Consider the following 23,546-nt stretch of genomic DNA (forward strand, 5'->3'; position numbering starts at 1 on the left):
GACTACCTATTCTCAAAATTCCTATCTCAGAGATAGGTGTTTGGTAAGTAGGGGAATGGTGATAAGGAGCTTTAAGGCTGGGAAAAGAATAGCCCGAAGCCCATTGGCTCAGAAGGGGAGGAGAAAGTAACTTAACATTTAAAGCAAAGAAAGTGGAAGGGGATTTCTTGCATTTTCCTGTGGCCCATTTCTTTGTATGAATGGTGTCCTAATTCTCTGCAAAACAGCAGTACAATTATTTCTGCTTGGGAATGCAGATATTAGGGAGAGGAGAGAGTGTGTGCTTTATTGCCATGCCAGACAGGAAGTCCTGCTAATAACTCAGTTGCAACTCCTCATTACTTCCTTTCACACAACAGCAATAAAGCCAAAGCCCAGATTACAAATTACAACTGCTTTATTCACATAAAATGCACTTAAGCTCAATATAAGGGCCAGATTTGCACAGCAGCCCAAGATTATAGGCTCCTTCAATATGGTGAGATTCCCCCAAGCTCATTTTATTTCATGCGAATCCAGTCATTGGCTACTTCCCAGTTGGGGAGTTGACAGTATTGTTTTAATAAGAAAGAAAATGATAAAGCAAATCTCATTTACAGAGATTGGTGTGTTAAAGTATTTAACCTAGTGCCTTAGCTGCTTATTTCATAACCTTTTTATATGTCCTAAATAAGTTATACAGGTAGTCCTTGGTTTATAATTATTCATTCAGCAACCATTCATAGTTTGATGGTACTGAATAACTAGCACTTACTATCAGTCCTCTGAATATTGCCTATCTCAGCATCCCCAGTCACATGATTGTGAAAATCAATAGGAAATCCAGCAGGAAATTAGAACTCAAATCACGTGATTTTTATAGGTACATTAAAGCTTGTAAAAAGTATGTTTTACTCTGATTAATAGGTAATATGATTATTTGCAATTATTGTGTTAGTATGTTTTAATCTAGAATATTTATAATTATCACAGTATCAGATTCTTCCCTTATGCTCTATCTAGAATACTTGTAAAAATTGGTACAGCTAGATAAAACAGCTATATTTAAACTTCAAAAATGTTACATTAAAAAAATTCCTTAATAATATTTCATTCACTATTACGTCAAGTAGAAACATTAAAAAAGTTGATCAATATGTTTTCTGATCAATACGTTTCTACAGCCTCTGGAAAAAAAAAATTGTTCATACCAGAATTCAAGAATAAATAAAATGTTGTTAGAAAATGAACAACTATCCACTTTCCTCTGGTTCTTTTTTAAAAAGACCAGAGGAGAATCTCGTAAACATCCTTTAAAAAAAAAATCAGTCCATCAATAAACTGTTGAAATGTTTGAACATTTTTTTTTCTTTTATTGTGAGAAATAAACAAAAGTAAGTCATTTTCAGATCTTATATATCTAGGATCAGAGTGAAATTGACACGAGTTTGCCAGTTTCTCCTTTTACTTCACGACAAGAATAATAAAATGATGCACTGGTGATATACTTAAAAAAAACTGCAGAAAAGGATATTTCAGGTAAACAGAAATAATAATTTAAAAATACATGTTTTCTGTCCCCTTTTGACATGGGAGGCAAACATCATCACCAGTAAAGTTCTGGAACATTACAACATAGCAGTTATGGCTGTAGAATTTAGGAATAAAAACTTGTGAAAATGAAGATTTTTAGAGCTGGTCACAACCTGTACAAATGTATGTGTTTTGATGCTTTAACTTTGTAAATATCATATTCCACCCACCAAAGACCTGCACCCTGAAAGGAAAGTGATTACCATAGTTAATTTATTGACTCTACCAATGAGAGGTGATGTTAACCACAGTCTGATCTATCAAAAGAATGCACTACCTGACTCTGTTGTTACATCTTCAAATCCCCATAACTTAAAACTGTCTACTATTAACCTCACCCCATTCCTAAGAGGTCTGTAAGGGGTGTGTATAAGTGCACCATCTGCCTACGGTCCCTGTCCTACTGACCCCATTTATTCATACCCATTTCATTCATACTCGTGTTTATTCTTATACCTATAATCTTATAAACGATTGATAAATCAAATCAAATAAAAGTTGATGAATAGGTTGATGTGCGAAAAGGAATTTTTAAAAAACTCATTTTTCTTATGGAGGAGAAGGATCTAATCCCATACTCTATCCTTAGTCTGTCTGTTTTCCGGGGGACTCACTTAAATTGCAGATTGCAATTTGTAGCCGATTTGGTGTGGATTCATGTTTATTCCGTAAATTTACCTTAAGTCTCTGTTTCCTCATCTTTTCCTTTGCTTCCCTTTTCTCTTTTGCCTGAAAGAGACTTCTTCGAAATGGAAGTTTTCATACTCATAGAAATACTTATCATATTATGTAACTTACATAACATTTCCAACCAACAAAAGAACTTCCTTACTGAATTTGGGACGGATTTTTGTTTCTCTGCCATATTGATTTTGTTAAGAGTTTTGAGCTTTAAAACATTTGTGAGCTAAAGCTTCTCAATTTAAATTTTAGCCATTGCTCTAGATAAGGCAACCTGTTTTTCAGTTTCTATCCCTGTATCAGGGGTGGGTTTCAACCGGTTCGCGGCGGTCCCCACGAACCGGTTGGTCGGCGAACCCGGAAGTAAGTAACTTCCGGGAACGGCAAAGGGCACACCCGCCCACCCACGCTCCTTACCCAGTTTTGACGAGTTCTGCGCTTCCACGCATGCGCAGGATGCATACAGCGCCTGCGCGATCCTCCAGGAGCAGCTGGAGCATCGCATAGACGCTAGTATGCATGCGTGCACTGCGCGCGTGCATGAGGACGCCGCCGGCCCCGTTCCAACCGAACCGGTTGGAATGGGGCGAGAAACCCACCCCTGCCCTGTATCCAATAGGGAGGATTAAATTAGATTTAGTTTAACGTTGGTTGACCATTAAGATCATGTATTGAAATAATATGGAAGTATTGAATCTACTTTACTAGGAGTCCTCAGTTATAACCATAATTGGGACTAGAATTTCTACTGCTACTGCTAAGCAAGATTGTTGTTGAGTCATGCCCAACTTTAGGACCATTTTTTTGCCATGGTTATTAAGTGAATTCCTGCAGTTGTTACGTGAATCATGTGATTGTTAAGTAAAACTGGCTTCCCTATTGACTTGGCTTGTCAGGAGCCGGCGCGGAAGGTCACAGATGGGAGTTACATGACTCTAAGATGCTGCAAATGGCATAAAGATAGGTTGGTTGCCACATACTCACATTTTGATCATGTGACCATGGTGATGTTGCAGTGGTCATACATGGGAGGACAGGTCATAAGTCACTTTTCTTTAGTTCTGGTGTAATTTCAAATGAAACACTAAATGAATGATTGTAAGTCAGGGACCACCTGTAGACTGGAAAGACTGTCTTTCTTCCTTTATTTATTTTTGACCTTAGCTCCTTCTGTCTATAATATGGTAGCATTACTGATTTGGATGGTACTTTTCAAGTGAAATAATCAAACCAAAACGAACAAGCACTTTCCCTGGAAAATGTGCAGTGATGTTTTGTAAGTGACACTCAAGTTACAAGAAATCTGGCACAAATATAAGGAATATAAGTAGAGAATAGATTCATTAGTTATATTTTATATATTTTTGATTAGATAGGCCTTTGAAAATGTGTAGGGCGCTCAGAGGAAGGATGAGGCAGGGTTCTCAGTGAGTTAAATTAGTATTACTGTATGACTGATCGTAGATTCCTCCCAACACATTAATTTGCTCTTTTGCCACTTAAATTGAAGCTTGCAGAGTTCCTTTCTAGAAAACCCATTGCTAGGGTTGCTGTCAATTCTGGAGTTCATATCCCAGTTTATCCATCAATGGCAGTGAGTGGAATTCTAAACCTACTTAGCCTGCCAGGACTTGCTGATGTTGTCAGGTTAATTACACCCCGGACCAAGGCATAATTTTTGATGCTTTCAATGAATAAGAGTTCGGGTGCCAACAGAGAGGTAGAAAGCTGGGTGGGGGCAGCTTGCCAGTGCTGCCAAATTGCGTTGTGTGGACATTTGCCATTAACTTGGAAACACGGCCATTATTTAGCACCATCTTGTAATTATGCCAATTCTATCCTAATATATGCACACTTGGATAACTCATTAGGCGGCATTGTCGAATATAGATCTTAAGTCTACTACATAGCCCCAAATTTGCATGGCATTACCATGGCAGACACAGAAGTAGTGTGCCCACTAATTAGTAAGTGACAGGTTGGCATTAGCAGGAGCTGGAGTCCATTAAAAGGACATTGAGAACTGTTGGTTCATGTCCCACTCAATTCAGTCCACCTCTGAGCAGATTCAGATGTAAGCTGAGCTGCAACAGGATTGCCAAACCACACATCTTTCAGGCCGTGCTGATATTTGTTGCTTTTCAGTTTAGCTCTTCTCTTAAAAGCTACCTTTAGGAATTAGTAATATATAGGATGAAAACCGTATCTGGAAAAGATAATTCTCCAGATTTGTATTTTAGTTTTCAGTCCACCTTTAATGAAAAAAAAATGGGGAAAATGCTGCAATATATTGGATTATTTGCATTTATTTAAAAATACAGTACATCAAAGTAGGTATTTTTCTGAGAAAGTAGAAATACAAAAGCAAAACAAAAACTGAACCTATGATCCAGTTGCAGCCTTTGATAACTAGATGTTGATGCACTGACACAAATTCCATTTTCATTTTAGTTTTGGAGGCATTCAGACTTTTTTAAAAAAAAACAAGGACCAAGGAATGACATGCAGCTAGTTGTTGTGCCCCCTGACCTCTTTGGAGTCATCCTGGCTTCCTTGAGAGATTCCATCCATCCCAAATTGGTTATATCTGATAATAATTTTCTGAGTGCAGAAGTGCAGGAAGTAAATATAAATTTAATTATATTTTAGCTGCAACTGTAGAGTCACTTTGGGTAGTGGGATAGGCGGCATATAAGCTAACTGCCTGCCTGCCTGCCTGCCTGCCTGCCTGCCTGCCTGCCTGCCTATGAATGAATGAATGAATGAATGAATGAATGAATGAATGAATGAACAAACTTCTGTCAACCAGATCTTGCTTACTTAGCCATCAAGGCTATGTTTCTTTATGGATTTTCTAATGGAAACCCTGCAGGCTTTCTGCCAATGAAGAGCCTGACACTATGAAGAGCCTCTTCCCACCCCTCCAATAATGCAGGCTTAGTATGCACAAGCCGTGCACCATACATATGGAGCATCTCCCTCAAATGTGCCTCATTTGGCATTGTGGGTCCTTAATGCTCACTGAGCTTGCTTGGTTTTTTTTGGAAGACATTTCATTACCAAACTAGGTAACATCATCAGTGCCAGTAAGGGAGTGTGGCTTGCTCTCATTGTTCTCAAATGACACAAACGCCTTGTTAGTGTTGGTGCCATTTGGCATTTTCCAGTTGCCCAGAAATCTGTTGCTCAGCCGTCCCGTAAGTCATGATCTGAAGCAGTCTAAGCCAGTCTCAGGATCAGATATCAGCCTTCAGGAAATTGGGACTTCTTTGTAGTTGGAAGTCCAGTCCTTTTACTGATTTATTACCGTTTCACGTTTCACATGGTCTAATCCGTTATTTAATTTGGTAGACAGAGAAGCTGGCTTTTAATTCTATCAGCAGAAGATGCCTTCTTCTTTTGAAGGCAAGGCTTAGCATTGTAAGCCTGTGCTTGAAAAAAAAGGATAAAAAGGAAAAAAAATGAGAAGGTATATAAAATAAATAAATAAATAAATAAATAAATAAATAAATAAATAAATAAATAAATAAATAAATAAATGTATTAGTGGTGGGTCATTTCTTTCTTTTTCTTTTTCTTTTTAAATTGGGTGCGGGGGACGGTGGCGGTGGAGAAAGCAGAAACCTTTCAGCCTGCTTTCAGTTAATAGAAAATGAGTCACTTCAAAGATTTCTTCTTCTCAGATGATTCAGAAAGGCCACATGTGACTCAACTTGCAAATTTGCTCTGCTCTCATGATTTCTTTCTTCCCTCCCAGTGAATAATGGTTGTCCAAGTATAAATAAATTAATGATGGAGGGAGAAAATTTTTTATTTTGCCTCGGGCATGAAAGCAAATGCATTCATAATTTTTCTCAAGGCACGCTGGAGAAGTAGAAGGCCAAGCGAAGAACATCGTCTACTTCCCTGCCCAAGAGCAACATAAGCATGTTTCATTTTGTTGTTGTATTCTAATACCCTCTTTTGTTTTGCAGCCCTCTCATTTAAAAACATTATACAGTCCCAAGAGCTGGGTGTAGTAGATGCCATAATCTGAATAAAGAATTCAACTTGGGTGCAGACTTCCTTTTCCTATAGTCCAGCTTTTCTCAACCTTGACGACTTGAAGATGTGTGGACTTTAAACTCCCAGAATTGCCCACCAAGCATGTTTTTTTTCCTCTTCCTAAAGAGATCAAGCCACTTAATATCATGTGAAAATCAGAGAGGGTGGATGGAATAGAAATTATTTGCTGACCTGAAGAAAAGGGATTACAGTACTTATTTAAAAGCAAATTGCGTTCTTTACTATTAATATTATAATTGTCTTTGTCCTATAAAGAATCTATATTTGTAATTTGAAAACTATAAGACCAACTTTTTTACCTTTTTGAAAAAGGCAACATTTTTCTAATTACTGAGTTGATTGCACAAGGGTATGCTGGTATGTTCTCTTTCATGGGATAACCTCTCACTTTCTTTCATTTTTCATAAACCGTCATATTGCGCCATTTGCTTGATCTTCCACATTTTATTCAAATCCTGGCAATGTGAAGGGATTAGTTCAAAGCCCACCTTATTTTCCCCCTATGAGTCAGTGCATAGGCCTAGAACATTATTTTGATTGATGAGGCATCTTATCCTGATTATGTTTCCTGTTCTCAGGTGGATGTTAGAGTGCCCTGCTCCACATTGATTTGAATACAGCTAGCTCTCCACTTAACCCCACAATTGAGCTCTACATTTCTGTTGCTAAATAAGACAGCTGTTGTGACTCAGCAGCAGTCTTCTGTGAGTCTTTTCGGAATGCAAGATTAACGATGCAGCTGGGGCTCATTAGTGGGTCTTTGGGTGATAAAAGAACTTATGGTGCCACGCCCTAGTTGCTGGAGTCAACGTTCCTTCGTGCGTTCCTTGGTTGGTACAACATTGCTTGATCATCAATCGTGGTTTATGTAAGATACACTTGGATAAGTGCTTTGTGTTTCCTGTAACCCTGATTCAAGGCTACACTTGGAGAAGTGCATTGCTTGTAAGAGTTGTTTTGCTTTTGATTCCATTATCTGGTCAGAGACTGTATTTATGTTATAGCAATAGCAATAGCAGTTAAACTTATATACCGCTTCATAGGGCTTTCAGCCCTCTCTAAGCGGTTTACAGAGTCAGCATATTGCCCCCAACAACAATCCGGGTCCTCATTTTACCCACCTCGGAAGGATGGAAGGCTGAGTCAACCCTGAGCCGGTGAGATTTGAACAGCCGAACTGCAGAACTGCAGTCAGCTGAAGTAGCCTGCAGTGCTGCATTTAACCACTGCGCCACCTCGGCTCTTTTATTTTTGGGCTTGAAACCAGTCTGAGCCAAGAACTGATAAAGAAAGTCCTTTTAAGTTTGTCTGCTTGCCGTTTGTTAAGAGCCGAGAAGGGGGGACAGAACAGACAGCTATGAGAGCTTTGCCCCATTTTAAGACCTTTCTTGCCATAGTTGTTAAGTGAATCATTACAATTGTTAAATAACACAGCTGTTAAGCAAATCTGGCTTCTCCATTGACTTTGCTTGTCAGGAGTTTGCAAAAGGTGACCTCATGACCCCAGGACCCCAGGACACTGCAACCATCATATATACATGCCAGGTGTCAAGTGTCTGAATTTTGATCACCGTGGAGATGCTGCAATGGTATAGTAAGCATGAAAAATGTTCATAAGTCATTTTTTTTCAGTACTGTTGTAACTTTGAATGTTCACTAAACAAATGGTTGTAATTCAAGGACTACCCCATGTCAACTTAATCTTGGTTGAATGGTCTTTTGGTTCTAGAGTGGTCTTATCAACAAAACACAGGGGTGAAATCTTCCAGGTTCGGCTGAACTAGTAGGGATGATTGTCCTTGGTTCTGCGAACCAGTAGGAAAAAAAAAGCTTCCGGGATTGTACGGCTCAGCTGTGAGCCCCACAATCATCAGAAGCTCTTTTTTTCACTTTTTAAAGCATTTTTTTCCTGCCGGTTTGGGTGAATAAGCAGGAAAAAAATGCATTAAAAAGCGGGAAAGGGGGGAGTGCGAAAGCTTCTGACGATCGCAGGGCTCACAGCTGATCCGTGCGATTGTAGGAAGCTTTCCCCCTCGCTTTTTAATGCATTTTCTCCCTGCCTATTTGCCCAAACAGGCAGGAAAAAAATGCTTTAAAACGTGAAAAAATGTTGGCCATGCCCACCCAGTCACATGACACCCCCACCAAGCCACGCCCACAGAACCGGGGTGGGGGTGGGGGGAAAGGAGATTTCACCACTGACCCAGCACCTTCTTCATAGGTTGGGGATGATGCCATTATGTGACCAATATATCTTGGGCCCATGGATAATGGAAGGACATTTTGGGAACCGCACAGAAGTGTGCACATGTATGTGTTTGTGTGTCAAAGGATGGAAGTAGCATCACAACGTACTGTCTACTCTGGTCCTTTCGGATTTGCTCTCTGATACCACAAGACTACAAGAAGGGGAAGGAGCTTGCCTCTCAATGATGCAATGTCGCCTTTGCCAAAATGAAGAGAGAATCAGAGTCACACTCCTGAGTCTAAGCTCACTTCCTTTACCATTTGGAAATAACTGACGTGTTAAAACGCAGCAGGAGTTGAGATCAATTACAGAAGAGGTCCACGAAAAAGTGTCAGCATTGTTCCAGATAAATGCTCATCCCACGTTTCTCTAGAAGTATATGAATGTTTAATTGTTTGTGTACTTTTGAACTGTTCAAAAGTTGAACATTCACTCTTGAAATGAAGGGGCAAAGAATAGCTTGCTGTTTTGTTACTAGGATCCCATATACTTAAATGCATTACTAATAATATTTGGTATATTAATACCTCTTTTATTTGTTATACAAACACCTAGTTATTTCTGGCTTTCGAGGGAGAAATAGTGGATTGAAGACCTCTCTATGAAAGTGGAATTGATAATTCTGCCAAAGACCAAGGAACCAATAGCAATAGCAATAGACTTATTTACTGCTTCACAATGCTTTATAGCACTCTTTAAGCAGTTTACAGAGTTAGCATGTTGCTTCAACAATCTGTGTTTTCATTTTACCGACCAATGGAAGGATTAAAGACTGAGTCAACCTTGAGCCAGTCAGAACTCCTGGCTGTGTGTAGAAATAGCCTGCAATATTGCATTTTAACCACTGCACCACTACAGTTCCTTGAGTGAGTGAGTAGACTGGTTTCTTGGAACTTCTTCAGATAAGAAGAGGTCAGGAGATCACACACATTCATTCTGAATGGCTGCATCACATGAGACTACAAGACACGGGGCTCCTGCAGGTGTAAGTCGTGGGAGACGATGGGAATTGCCATCTTCTCTGCAACAGAAGTCAATTTTTTAAAACACACTAAGTTTGCTAATCTCGCTAATACTTTTGGAATTTGATTATTAACTACTTTTAAGCTATTCGAGACCACAAATTAGCCACAATATCAAGAGTTTCAGTCATGTTGTTTGCCTCCAGGAATATGCTATGTCCAGATGTGGAACAAATTTTGTAGGATCCAATCTGGGTCGGTCACCGGGACCAGAGATTTAGTCTTCCAAGCTTTCAGATTCATGCTGGAGCCCATCCTCAGGGAACTTCTCTCTAGCAAAGTGTGCACTTTGGGCTATTCTGTGTGTGGTATTTATATGGTCCCTGGTTGTGTGTGGCTTTTTAGTTGTTGATTGGGGTGTTGATGGCCCCGGATATTAAGTTGTTGGTTGTTGTTTCCTTGTGCTGCAAATCTCTCCTCCTAAGTACTTCATAAGCTGGTGGTAAATCAGCATTCCTGTTGACTGACAAGGGGTCCATTTCCCAGGCTTCAATCACTTCCCTGGCTGTTTTTGTACTTGCTCATCCAACAATCTTAATAGCTGCAAAATTGAATATATGTCTTTGTTCATTGCAATGTGAGGCTGCCAATGAGTTCAGGTCTTCTCATTTGACCGCTTGCTTGTGTTCTTGCCATCTGGTGGTTAGCTTCCTTCCCATCTGTACTACATAGTCACAGGGGCAATCCATGCAGGGGATCTGGTAGATTACATTGCAAGTATCTCCCACTTCCGAGACGTCTTTACAATGCATAATTTGCCCTCATATGGTAGCCTCTGGGCAATGTGCCATGCCAACTTGCAGATCTCGGAAGCTGCGTTCTACTGCTTCTGAAATGTCTTTGAGGTATGGCAGGATATGCCATGTAGTTGGTTTTGTACCTTGTATCATGTAGAATTAAATCAGAGACCAAGGCAAAACTATCCTTAAAGTTCCAATTTAATAAATCAGACATCTTGGCATTATGCTATGGAATCTCAATACTGGAAATGAAATCACAATTCCACCCAGTTAAAAGTTCATGATCTTGTCCCCACACCCACAATCCATCACATGGTCCAATCTTCTTCTTCCATGCTGGCATCCACACCCAGCTGCTTCCGGTCAGGTGTGAAGGTATGGAGACAAAGGATGACCTTGGCTTCTAGTAAATAGCAGTAGCAATAGCAGTTAGACTTATATACCGCTTCATAGGGCTTTCAGCCCTCTCTAAGCGGTTTACAGAGTCAGCATATTGCCCCCAACAACAATCCGGGTCTTCATTTTACCCACCTCGGAAGGATGGAAGGCTGAGTCAACCCTGAGCTGGTGAGATTTGAACAGCCGAACTGCAGAACTGCAGTCAGCTGAAGTAGCCTGCAGTGCTGCATTTAACCACTGCAGCACCTCGGCATCCTAAAGAATGAAAACAATACATTCCACAATCTTACTCCTGTCTATTCCCCCCCCCCCACCCATCAACTATACTAAAGAACCAGCATAAGGAAATAAGAGAAAGTGTAGCAGGCCAAAATTCTAAAAGGAATATAATTGCAGGCCTGACACCTTGTTTCTTCCTTTCTCTCCCCACCATGTTGCACAGACATCTTGTAACAAATGCTTGTGGGTACCCATTCTGCCTGAATTGTTCACGTAGGTACCTGCTCTCCAGTTGTTTAGCTTTCTAGGTAATACAGGGGGCTCCCGCCTTGCAACGTAGGCATCATAAAAAAAGAGAGCTGCATTGGAACACTATGACCTGAGAAATATCTTACAAGTTGGGATAATCACAAGAGAGCAAGTAGCTTTTGAGGGAAGCTGCCAGATGTCAGTTGCAGCCTCTTAAGGTAAGAAACAGTGCCGCTGTGTGCCGTATGCACTCGGGGGAGCTCCATTTTCCACATTGCGAAGGAAAACATGTGAATCATAGGAATTGTATTATGGGAGGTGGTCACCGTTAGCAGCACAGCAAACCATCTGTTTGAGAGTCAACTGTAAACTTTGTTTGAGAAAACTGCTTTTGGTATGTATTGCATGTGGGCTGCCTTTCTGAAAGGAATCTGCCTGCTGAAGGCCAAAACAACTCTCTTTCAACCCCGCAAAAACTTGAAAAGTGAAGGAATTCATTCATGGGAATATCATAGGGTGTTGAGGGCACCTCTGTACTCCTTGCCTGAAGCCACAAAGCTGGGATGAAAAAGCACTCAGAATAATCAGTAGAGGGAGAGAATGCTTGGATTCATTTTTACTTATGTTCAAAATGCTATAGCACTCTTGAAAACAAATTTTCCTAGAGGGGGTGGAGGTGGCTAAGCATTGCAAGCTAAAAATAGCAAAATGTAATGAGAGAAACAATGAAAGTAATTAAAACACTTTCTGCATAGCGGTAATAATATATGATAAATGGCACATGTTTTTCACTAAGCAAAAAATCTAACTGTCAGGCCTGCAGCTGTCTTTTCTTTTGGATCTTTGGCCTGCCACATTTTCTATTATTCTGCTATGCATTTTCTATTGTGGGAAAATGGGAGAGGGGATTGTACAGAGTTAGATGATATTTAGCCATAACAAAATTCTTTCTAGAAAGCCAAGGTCATCCTTTGTCTTTGCACCTCTGCACCTGACTGGAACTGGATGGTGGAACTGCCAGCATGGCAGTGGAAGATTGGACCATGTGATGGACTTGTGGGTTTGGGGGCAAGATCTTGAACTTTCAACTGGGTGGGGAAAACCGGGGAGCTTTCAGATTCCAATCTTTCCCAGATGTGCTAACATGGCTCTCTTAATAAATTGGAAGTTTGAGGAATCCTTTGCCTCGGACTCTGATTTAATTTTGGACGCTATTTGGAACCCTGACACTAAAAAGGCCGTTAGCATGAGCCAATGTATAAAGCTGTTTTGTTCTGTATCCATGTTAATTAATACATTTTTTTAAAATGTCAGCATGAATTTTTGCTTAAATACACATTTATCTCAAAATCTACCATTTAATGTCCAAACATCACTTAAATTGTGTGTGTTCTACACATTTGCACATACCCACAGGGAAAACATTGTATTGCTAACTAGGGCATACAAAACCTTTGCCAGACCAGTTTTTGAATACAGCTCACCCACCTGGAGTACACACTCTATATCTGACATTTAACACGATCGAGCAGGTCTAGAACTATTTAACGAGAAGAGTACTCCACTCCTTTACTCGCAATAGAATCCCTCATGCCACCAGGTTTGAAATTCTGGGCTTGGACAATCTGGAAGTGCACCGCCTTTGGTTTGAGCTAAGCATTGTACATAAAATTGTCTGCTGCAGTGTTTTACCTGTCAACGACTTCTTCAGCTTCAACTGCAATAACACACGGGCAAACAATTAATACAAACTCAAGGTAAACCTTTTCCAACTCGATTGCAGAAAATACGACTTCAGCAACAAAGTAGTCAAGGCCTAGAATGTTTTACATGACTCCATTGTTACAGCCTCAAACCACCACAGCTTCAACCTTAAACTGTCTACCGTGGATCTCACCCCATTCTTAAGTCGTCCGTAAAGGGGGCGTGCATAAGCACACTAGCATGCCTACCATCCCTGCGTTACTGTCCCCATTTATCTGTACTTACTTCCTTTGTTTATGTGTATGTTTATACCTATACCTGCTATGTTGTACCTGTTTGACAAACAAACAAATAAAACAAACCGCTTTGTGGTGCTTAGGCTGCAGCAAAATCCTTTGCACAGTGTTTTATGGACCGTAAACCTCCCTTTCCAAGGCTGTTGTAACTATTAAAAGTCCTGTTGTAAATCAAGGACTAGCTTAAAAAAGCCATCAATATGTAATAGAATATAGTACATGATGATAAGTGGAGATCAATGAGTAGAATCCCTCAACATCCAAGGAAGAGGAGGAGGAGGAGGAAGAGGAAGAGGAAGAGAAGGAGGTGGAAAGGAGAAGGAGAGGAAGACATAGAATACTTAACAAATGATTTATCTGGGATTAAGGAAATAATTTGAGTTATCCACGGTTGTTTAGTGTACTTATGCATAAATGTGTAAGAAATGCCCATTTCTGCCATAAATTTATGGTTTTTGCTTCCATTGTTATATGGAAGTGAGATTTGATTCTGTCAGAAGAATTTTTTTAAAAAAAGGTAATTGCAATTGGGAGTGGAGTACCTAAAAAGTTTCTGTGGTGAAACAAGAAGAGATGAAGTCAAGAATACATGGTGGTTAAATGAATGTGGTCAGAATGCAACCATGATTGTTTGTACAAGGATTGCAAAGCAAGTATAAGAAGGTGGAGAAATGAGATTAAGAAGAAGAATGAAAAGATAATGCTTGAACTTGATGAGTTCATCAAAAACAAGATTTTGTTTGCTTGTTTAAAAAAACAATCACCATCTAATCTGGGGATGATTGGGTAATGTTGGCATAAAATCTGCAAGGTGGTTACATACATGTAGTTCTCGACTTAACACTGCAATTGGGACTGGAATTTCCGTCTCTAAGCAATAAAGGGAGTCACACCTGGTTTATGACCTTTTTGGTATGATTTTTAAGTGAATCACATGCTTGTTAAGCAAATTGTACATGACCATCCATTCCCCCATTAACTTTGCCTGTTGGAAACACCTGAGTAGGCCACGAATGGTGATCCTGTGAACCCCAACAGTCATAATTCACTTTTTAAAGGGCAGTCATAAGTTTGAACAGTTGTTAAATGAATTGATGTACATCAAGGATTAACTATCTGTAGTTATAGAAATAAATTATGTTTCATGGTTTTAATAGTTTTATTGCTTTTAATTTTTGTTGTTGTTAGCTTTTTGATTATTTATTTTACTGTCCTGTTTTAAACTTTGTTCACTGCCTAGAGTCACATATATTCTAATGGGAAGTTGTATACATTTAACAAATGATAAATATAAAAAAATGGTGCTGTGTGTGTATATGTGTGTGTTCCAGCATAACTCTGGAATGGCTCGAACAATTTCAACCAAACCTGGTACACAAATGACTTACTCTCTGGAGAAAAATACTGTAGGGGGTAAGACACCCCTAACACCCCTTGGGGGGGGTATTCTGTTAAGATACAGCCTGTTGTGCTGTACTGCCATACTGGCTTCTACTGTACAGCGCTGTGGAGTTGTCATGGTAGCGGATTCACAGTACTCCACAAGGGGGCTCCCTCTGGTAAGGTGGAAAATCCAACATTAGAAACTACGTTTGTTTCAGACATTTCCCCCCTATAAATAAATACCCGTGCAACGCTGGGTTATTGGCTAGTGATAAATAAATATGTATATGGACATAGTGGAAAGAAAGATGATTGCCAGGAAGAAAAAGATATGGAGAAGTAAAGTAAACAGTAAAAATTAATTTTAGGTCTATAGCTTTTTCTTTTTCTAATATCAATCATTTTTAATTTTTACACTCATTGTTTACGCCAGATATAGCTAAATTATTGCTACTATCGTGTGAAAGGGGGGCATTTTAAAAAAGGTGTCTATAAGTCCAATGCCAATTCAGGCCTCTATAAATGAGGTTTTTCTGTGAAAGAGATTCTGAAGTTGTTTTTGTTTTCAAAGAGAGAAAGAGAACAATGATTGTGCTTTGGTCAAAGAATAATTCAGGATAGCGGAGACAACTTATATTTCCACCCCATAATGAGGCTGTAAATTGTTATGTGTAACCAAGTGATGAATCATTGCAATATAAAGCAGTAGGCAGCAATTTTGCAGTAGGTGCAGTACTGAAGTTTAGATTTCATAGATATATATGTTTTCATAGACACACACACACAGACACACACACCTACTTTAGCCATCAGAAACATCCTTCCTGTCTCTCTTCATTTTTAGCCACATAAAATGTGGGCTGCTTTTTTTTCTGGTTAATTGTTCATCATTTAGACCCCCAGCCTTGTGCCTTCCAGTTGTCTTGCAATACTTGCAGTTGTGTGGGAATTGTTGAAATGGCAAACTGTCACAATTCTGCATGCATACCTTGTAACAGAAGATACAGTCAACATTTTGGCTCCCAAAGTTTTGCACATCTTTATAAAGCAGCACACATACGCACACTCAACAGAGAGTTTACCATATTCCCCAGGAAACTTTTTGATCTCCTGTTTGATCTAAAAGGTTGGGGGTGTTTCCCAAGGCCCAAATTAGCAGCGGATTCAAAGACATTAAACTGAAGTTTCAGACATGTGGCAACAGCATCAAATATATTCTTAGAATTGTACTAATGATTCAGCTTTCTGGATACCACAGTTTCTCCTTTCCCCTTTCGTTGTACTCATGGCAGTTCTGCTGCAGTACGTGCTAACGTTTATATAGATTAAATGTTGTTTTAAATTGTTCAAAAGCTCGTGTCTAATATTTCCACGGAAAGGAGATGCATTTTCTGGATTGTGAAAAGCTGAGACATTCTTTGTTCTTTGCTTTCAGTTTTAGGCCAACAACATATTTCCATTTTGAAAAATGTGTACAGGTGGTCCTCGATTTACAAATATATTTAACTGCCCTTTGAAGCTATGATGGAACTGAAAAAAATTGCTTGCAACTGGTTTTCACACTTATGACCATTGCAGCATCAAGAGGGTCACAGGATCAAAATTTGGGTGTCAAGGTTCCAAGTAACAGACCCAATGCAATCAAAACTCCGAGGCCAAGGTGCTCCTCAAAGTCCAAATTTACTAGGCACATCTGGTGAAAACCCGACTCTGAAGGTCTCGAGGTTTTCCTTGCCCAAATTAAATTCAAAGTTCCTTCCCTCAGTCCACATGTCCATCACATGGTCCATCCAGGCCCCAATCCCAACCTCAGCTAGTTTCAGTCCACCTGTTCTGACCTAGGCTTCCCCAAAAAGCACGAGGCAGAGTCCTGACAGAACCCCTTTTATTAAACTAATGTGAATTCCTCTCATTCATATTCAGCAAGCCTGTCAAACAGTCTTTCAAATGAATATTTATGACCACAGACCTTATCTAGCTTGGAAAGCTGCCATGTAAATATTTTCTAAATGAGGTGCTGTGCAAGGAAAGACTGAGCACAGAGTCTCTGAGATTCATGGACAGATCTTCACACTCCTGAAACGAATCTAATGACTGAACGAACCAATTGTTTCCTGCGAAAGCCCACTCCTCTTTCGCTCCTCTTTTATTTCCTATGGGAGGGGCCAATCACCTTCCACCTGTGACTTTACTCCCAAGTCTATCCTGATTTCTGAGTTGTTCCTTTCTTCTGGCAGCTCTGTGCATACGCACACTGGGAACAGGCTCCAGCTGCTCCTCTTCCTCACTGCTGTCTAGCTGCGTAGGCACCTGGTTACTGCCAGACAGCCTCGGCCCCATCTCTGCCTGACACAGAGTCCTCATCCGAGCCTTCCCCAGCCTCCAAGACTGGCCCATGCTCCTCCCCAACCTCCTCACTGTCCAACTCTGCTGTCAGCTCTGCTGGCCATTGGTGGGTCACAACACTATGCCTCCCCAGCACCTGGTGGGAATGTCCTTGATTCCTAGGAGTAAGTGTTATGTCTTTACGGTTACAACTGCGAGGTGTCAATCAGAACCGGAAGTTTCTTCCCATTGGCTATGGCGCACAGGCATTCAGGCGGGAGAAGAGCGAATTCTGATTGGTTGCCGTTTTGACAGCTATTGTATAAATAGTGAGTTCGGTTGTGCACTTTAACTGTTGTTGTCATTAAAGACAGTTGAATAAAATTGAATGCCTCAGTCATTATTCCGTGGCCGGAATACACAAAAGGAAGAATTTTATTTTGGCTACAAGTCCCCAGCTATCTCTACTCCTCCCTTCCCATTCCCACAGCTCCAACCAGCCTTGCTGGGGGAGCCCTGAAGATGTTCCAAAATAGCTGCAGGGTTGACATTGGGCATTTAACAATCGGCATGTATTTACAATGGTTGAAGTGTCCCAGGCTCATGTGACCCATATTTGCCACATTCCCAGCCAGCTTCTGACAAGCAAAGATATATTTGCTTAATGACGACTTGATTCATATAGCGATTTTAATGATTCACTTAACAACCATGGTAAAAAAAAGACTACAAAATCAGGTATGAATCACTTAACTACCTTCCTTAGAATGGAAATTCTGATCTCAGTTGTGGTCATAAGGAGGATTTAGGATTTAGGATCTAACCTGCATTTAGAATATTGAGCATAAAAACAAAATAATGCCATTTTAGCAGAGCCTGTTTTATACGTTTCTGTTTGAAGTGCTGTCTTGATTTGCTCAACATGCAAGGATTTTTGCAAAATTTTGCATTTGTGAAATGGTGAAATGTTGTTTTAGCAACATACCATATTTTTTGGAGTATAAGACATATCTTTTTGCCTCAAAAAAGAGGCAAAATCTGGGTGCGTCTTATACACTGAATACAGCATTTTTGCCTCCCAAAACCCTGCCGCTTCACCAAAATGGCAGTGCGGAGTCTTTAGGAGGCTTTCAGAGTCCTCCTGGGGACTGGGGAGGGCAGAAATGAGCGAAAAATTGGCTGTTTTTTTGCTCAATTCCCCCCCCCCAGCCCCCAGGAGCACTCTATAAGCCTACTAAAATGCTATGCATGCTGGGTTTTTTTGTCAAAAAACAGGCCCATTTTCGCAAAAAAGGGCCACTTTTGCTCCCCCCTTCTCCCCAGGAGCACTCTACAAGCCTCCTAAAGGCTATGCCTGCCCTTTTTTTTTTTTGGAAAAAAAAACACCGGCCCATTTTTGCAAAAAAACAGGCAATTTTGGGGAGATCTGCAGAGTGCCAAACCTTTTTTTTTTTTAAATTTGCCTCTTCAAAACCTTGGTCCGTCTTATATACCGGTGCATCTTATACTCCAAAAAATATGGTAGCTAGCAGCTCCTTCCCAATCTAGAGAAAGAGGCATGTGTGGGTATGCATGCATGTGCCTGATAATAAAGAAATATTTAATTACAGTTTACAATTCAGTATGTGAAAACTGTGCTCCTCCATTTTTTTCTTATCGCAAGCAGGAATAATACCATTGTACCAGGAAGGTTGGACATAACAGATGTTCTCTTTTAGGTGTCTCGGAGGACAGGGCCACTTCTGTTTTGAAATGCAGATTCTTCTTTGAAAGTCTGGCAGAAACTTTCTCAAAAGCCAGTGTGTGGTTGTACGTTTTCCCCTCTGTTCCCACAGGGTGTTTTCCATATTGCAGCTTCACGTTGCTGCTCATTTATCACTTGCGCCTGTCTGCTGGCAGGGTGGCTTCCTGCCCTTTTCCATCTTGTAGAAGAGCTGGCTGCCTTGTTTAACATATTTTATCCACCAAGAAGGGGAAGAAAAAAGAAACATGGTGAAAAGTAGACTATGAAGAGGAATTTTCTTAGAGTATCCTCAAGATTTAGAATGCCTTTTTTTTTAATCTTGTCCTCCCTTTGACTTTCTTTTTTCCCTTTTTAATTTTGGAGAGCTTGGGTGGAACAAGTTATGCTAGTAAACCCTGGAATGACTGGTGTGCATAGCTATTGCTCATGATGGGCTGATGTTAGAAAATCATCCTGTGCAAATGACTTCTCAGCTATGGATTCATCAGAGGCCATATTACCTTGCCCCTTACAAAAGATTCTTAAATTGGAATGATCACATGTGGCAGATAAGCTTAATTATCTATGGAGATTCTCTGTCGTCCAGGACATGGTTGTCCCAAAGGTGCTTTTTTCAAGAAGCAACTGGACTTTCTGGTTTTTCCTTGAAGAGGTTTTGCTTCTCATCCAAGAAGTTTCATTCATTTCATTGAACTCAGTTCGTTCATTCATTCAATGAGCTGAATGAAACTTCTTGGATGAGAAGCGAAACCTCTTCAAAAACAAAACAAAACAGAAAGTCCAGTTGTTTCTTGAAAAAAAGCACCTTTGGGACAGTTTAGCTTAATTTTTCTTCAGGACATGGATGTTGATTTCTGGCTGGATACAACCTGACATCCGATTGTACACTGGGCACCGGGATACAACAAAATGTCTCCTGATGAGTGTCCAACATTGTATTTGTTGTGATATCCTTGTCCGAATAATATATTGTATTTTTCGGAGTATAAGATGCACCTTTTCCCCACCTAAAAGAGTATGGAAATGTTGATGCATCTTATACACTGAATACAGCCATTTTTGCCCTCCCAAAGCCCCACATTCGCACCCCATTTTTGCAAAAAATGGGCAAAAGTGGGCCATTAAGGAGCCGAGGTGGCTCAGTGGTTAGAGTGCAGTACTGCAGCCACTTCAGCTGACTGCTAAGCTGCAGTTCGGCGGTTCAAATCTCACCGGCTCAAGGTTGACTCAGCCTTCCATCCTTCCGAGGTGGGTAAAATGAGGACCCGGATTGTTGGGGCAAAATGCTGACTCTGTAAACCGCTTAGAGAGGGCTGAAAGCCCTATGAAGCGGTATAAAAGTCTAACTGCTATTGCTATTGCTATTTTTTGTGTGTGTGTGCAAAAAATGGAGGCATTTTCCCCTTCCTCCAGCCCCCAGGAGCACTCTTCAGGCTTCAACAGGGCTGGGAGAAGGGGAAAATTCCCCTGTTTTTGCAAAAAAAACGGGTGAAAAATGAACCGTTTTTTTGCAAAAACTGAGGTGTTTTTGCCTTTCCCCAGCCTTGGTGAAGCCTGCAGAGTGCTCCTGGTGGGCAGGGAAGACAAAAACTTGTTTTCCTTACTTACCTCTTCAAAATCTTGGTGCGTCTTATGCACCGGTGCGTTTTATAGTCCGAAAAATACGGTAAGTTAAATAAGTCTTTTGGAGGATAATGTCATGATGCATATGGTGTCATTGTAGCTTCTACCAGATGACTAGGGTGGGTCCATGGAGCATCAGCACAGTTGGAAGTCTGCCTGAGCTGCTTCTTTGCAGATCAGAGGTGTTTTTCATTTGGGAATGAAACAATGAATAACCTGTAATGGGAACTCTAACTTGGATTTATTTTTTTAAATGGCACTTAATATTCTGGCTTTAGTCTCAGGCCTTGAAGGAACATGGTGACTCAAGAGTTTGGAACACTGGGCATGAGGTTAGCAAGGCCACGTTCAAGACCTGAAAGCTGCTGTGGGGCAGGGTTAAGTCCCCATCTTTCACTCCAGCTCCTGAGAGGTGGGAGTCCCGAGGGCAATGGTGATGTCACCAGCTAATCCTTTCAACCCAGAAACACCTGGGTGCTTCTGACATGAGTGCAGCAGTCTCAGGCCTGGAGTTTATATATTAATATATTATTGTATTTTGGGAAGAGCTTTTTTGGTGTACCTTTTAAGATCATTTTAGTCTGGACCAGTGGTCGGGTTTAATTTTTTTACTACCGGTTCCGTGGGCGTGGTGTGGCTTGGTGGGCGTGGCAGGGGAAGGATACTGTAAAATCCCCATTCCCTCCCTACTCCACTAACCTGCTTTCCAGTTCTGTTTTCCTGTGCAAGGCAACCAAAGAAGACCCAGCCGATCAGCTGGGACTCGGGAGGCAGGAAATAGATGGGGCCAGGGCCAGGCAGAGGTGGTATTTGCCGGTTCTCCAAACTACTCAAAATGTCTGCTACCGGTTCTCCAGAACCAGTCAGAACTGGCTAAATACCACCTCTGGTCTGGACTGTCTGCGTGGTCTCATGTCTGTTTCTATGGATGTTTTGATTTTGTACACCGCTCAGAGTCCACTGAAGATGTGAGACTATTCACAAATTCGAATGAATGAATGAATGGTTAAACGAAAGAACAAATGAATGATACCGTATACAGACCACACGGTAGATGGCATATTTCCACAATTGCATTAAAAGCAATGAAGAAAGAACTAGCAATTGCCTTCTTGCCAGCTTTGTTTAGCCTGCCTTGAGTCCGCTGTTTGGAGCAGTCTGAAGTGTAGGACTTTACGTCAGAGAAACTCATGGGTGGAAAAACAGTTCCTGTTGAAGGAGAGAGAACATTTCAGGAGTGGAAATTATAGTGAGCTGATAGGTCGCAGAAGCTAAACATTAGAAAGTATGTTAATGCATTTGAGAGCTCTGAATCAGCGATCGAGAGTATTGATAAACCGGATTGCCACAGAGATGTTTTTCCAATGGATATTAGAGAAAGGATGCTGTTATTATCATTGCTGCAATTGCTATAAACAATTTTGAGGGGATTAACCCATTAATACTTATGTGCTGTGGCCACTCCCTGCTTGCGCTGGTTATGTCACTGGCCAAATATTTTAGATACTCTTTGTTCCTCCACCCCCGTGACAAAATAGCATGTGAATTTTCAGTACGTTAGACAATCCCAGGGAAATGTTGATTGAAGCATGTGGTTGTTTCTTCATTGACAGAAGTGCCATGAACATTGTCCTTTACCTCACACTAGTACATTTGAAGCAACACGCCAGTGTTTGCTATGAGGGTGTTGGTTGGCTTCAAGCGTTTCCTTCCATTTAACATCTGGAAAGCAGCAGCCCACCCAAGGACAGGTTGCAGGATTGACGAGTTGAGATTCACCTTATTAGCAGCGAACGGAATCAAGATGGCCCCACTATCCATTTAAAAAAAAAAAAAAATTTCTCCAGGCTGACGACGTGACTGCAAACAGGACAGAAAAGATAGATCTGAATACCTCAGGCCTCCTCATAAACAAAGTCACTCCATGATCAACTCTTTAGGAAGCAACCTTGATTTGGAGTCTTCTCCTTGATAACATCTCAAGAATAACATTTTTGAACTGCAGGTACTCCTCAACTTACAATGGTTCATTTAGTGACCATTCCAAGTTACAATGGCACTGGGAAAAGTGACTTATGACCATTTTTCAGTTCGAGCTTTCCAGCATCCCCATGATCACATGATCAGATGCTTGGTAACTGGTTTGTATCTATGACAACTGCAGTGTCCCCAAGGTCATGTGACGCCCGTTTGCGACCTTCTGACAATCAAAGTCAATGAGGGAGCCAAATCAACTTTACAACTTGTTACTAACTTGTCACCTGCAGTGATTCACTTAACAACTGAGGAAAGGAAGGTTGTAAAATGGGGCAAAATTCACTTAACAAATGTCTCACTTAACAACAGAAATTTTGGGCTCAATTTGTGGTCGTAAGTCAACGACTACCTGCATTTGGTATGTCTTCTTCTGTTCCCACACTTTTCATGAATCCTCTATTTAAATCTAGATCCTCTGTAGAACTAGTTATCTCTTCAACTCCCACAATGTATGCATGTCACACAGTGTTGCTTCCTGAAGAATGAATCAAAATCCATACAATTAAGTAAATTAACGCCATCTTTCATTAGGTGGCAAACGTAACACAACAATATGCAAAATGACATGACTTGTTTTCCTTTATCACATTGGTAACTCTTGTTGGTTACTAATGAGCAAAATCAATGGGGAAACTGGGTTCACTTAACAACCACAGTTTGATTCACTTAACAACTGCACTGATTTCCTGAAGAACTGTGGCAAAAGAGGTCATAGAGTCAGGTACAGAATTTTTGGTTGTAAATCAAGGTTTACCTGCCTCTATTAGTCTTTTAACTCCCCAGCTTCGATCTCTTAGTATCGATAAAGATATTGCGGTACAATGCTTCATTCATTCAGCTCCAGACGTTTGTCTTTCAAACATTCTTCTTACCGTGCAACCGCAGATTCCACCCCCTCCCCACCTCTTCCCCACTTCAGTCTTTCAAAGCTTTCATTCCTGCTTTGATGGTGCTTGTCAGTTTTCTTTTCATCACAATTCGGTGGCACCATCACTAAAAGATTCAACAGATTAGGTTAGGTATGGTACCGGTTTGGCTGGTTTTTGAAGTTGGGGGAATCCTTTCCAAAGCACTACTAATAAGAGAAAGAAAAAGCATGAAATGGTAATTATGGATCTCCCCACAACTCTTCTCAGCTTTGTTGGAAAGAAACCTGTTAATTTATCTAGACTCTAAATTAGCTCTTTAGAAGTGAGACCAGCTATAGCTGAATCTTTGTTTACACCTGTGACACCTTCC

General features: G+C 40.6%; 1 protein-coding gene across 1 annotated transcript in view; it reads left to right on the forward strand.

The window, feature by feature from the left end:
- Positions 1-23,546, forward strand: part of NSMCE2 (NSE2 (MMS21) homolog, SMC5-SMC6 complex SUMO ligase) — a 256,066-nt gene that overhangs the window by 69,333 nt on the left and 163,187 nt on the right. The window lies entirely within an intron of this gene.

This window comes from Thamnophis elegans, chromosome 8 (assembly GCF_009769535.1).
Source record: "Thamnophis elegans isolate rThaEle1 chromosome 8, rThaEle1.pri, whole genome shotgun sequence".
In the NCBI taxonomy this organism is placed as follows: Eukaryota; Metazoa; Chordata; class Lepidosauria; order Squamata; family Colubridae; genus Thamnophis; species Thamnophis elegans.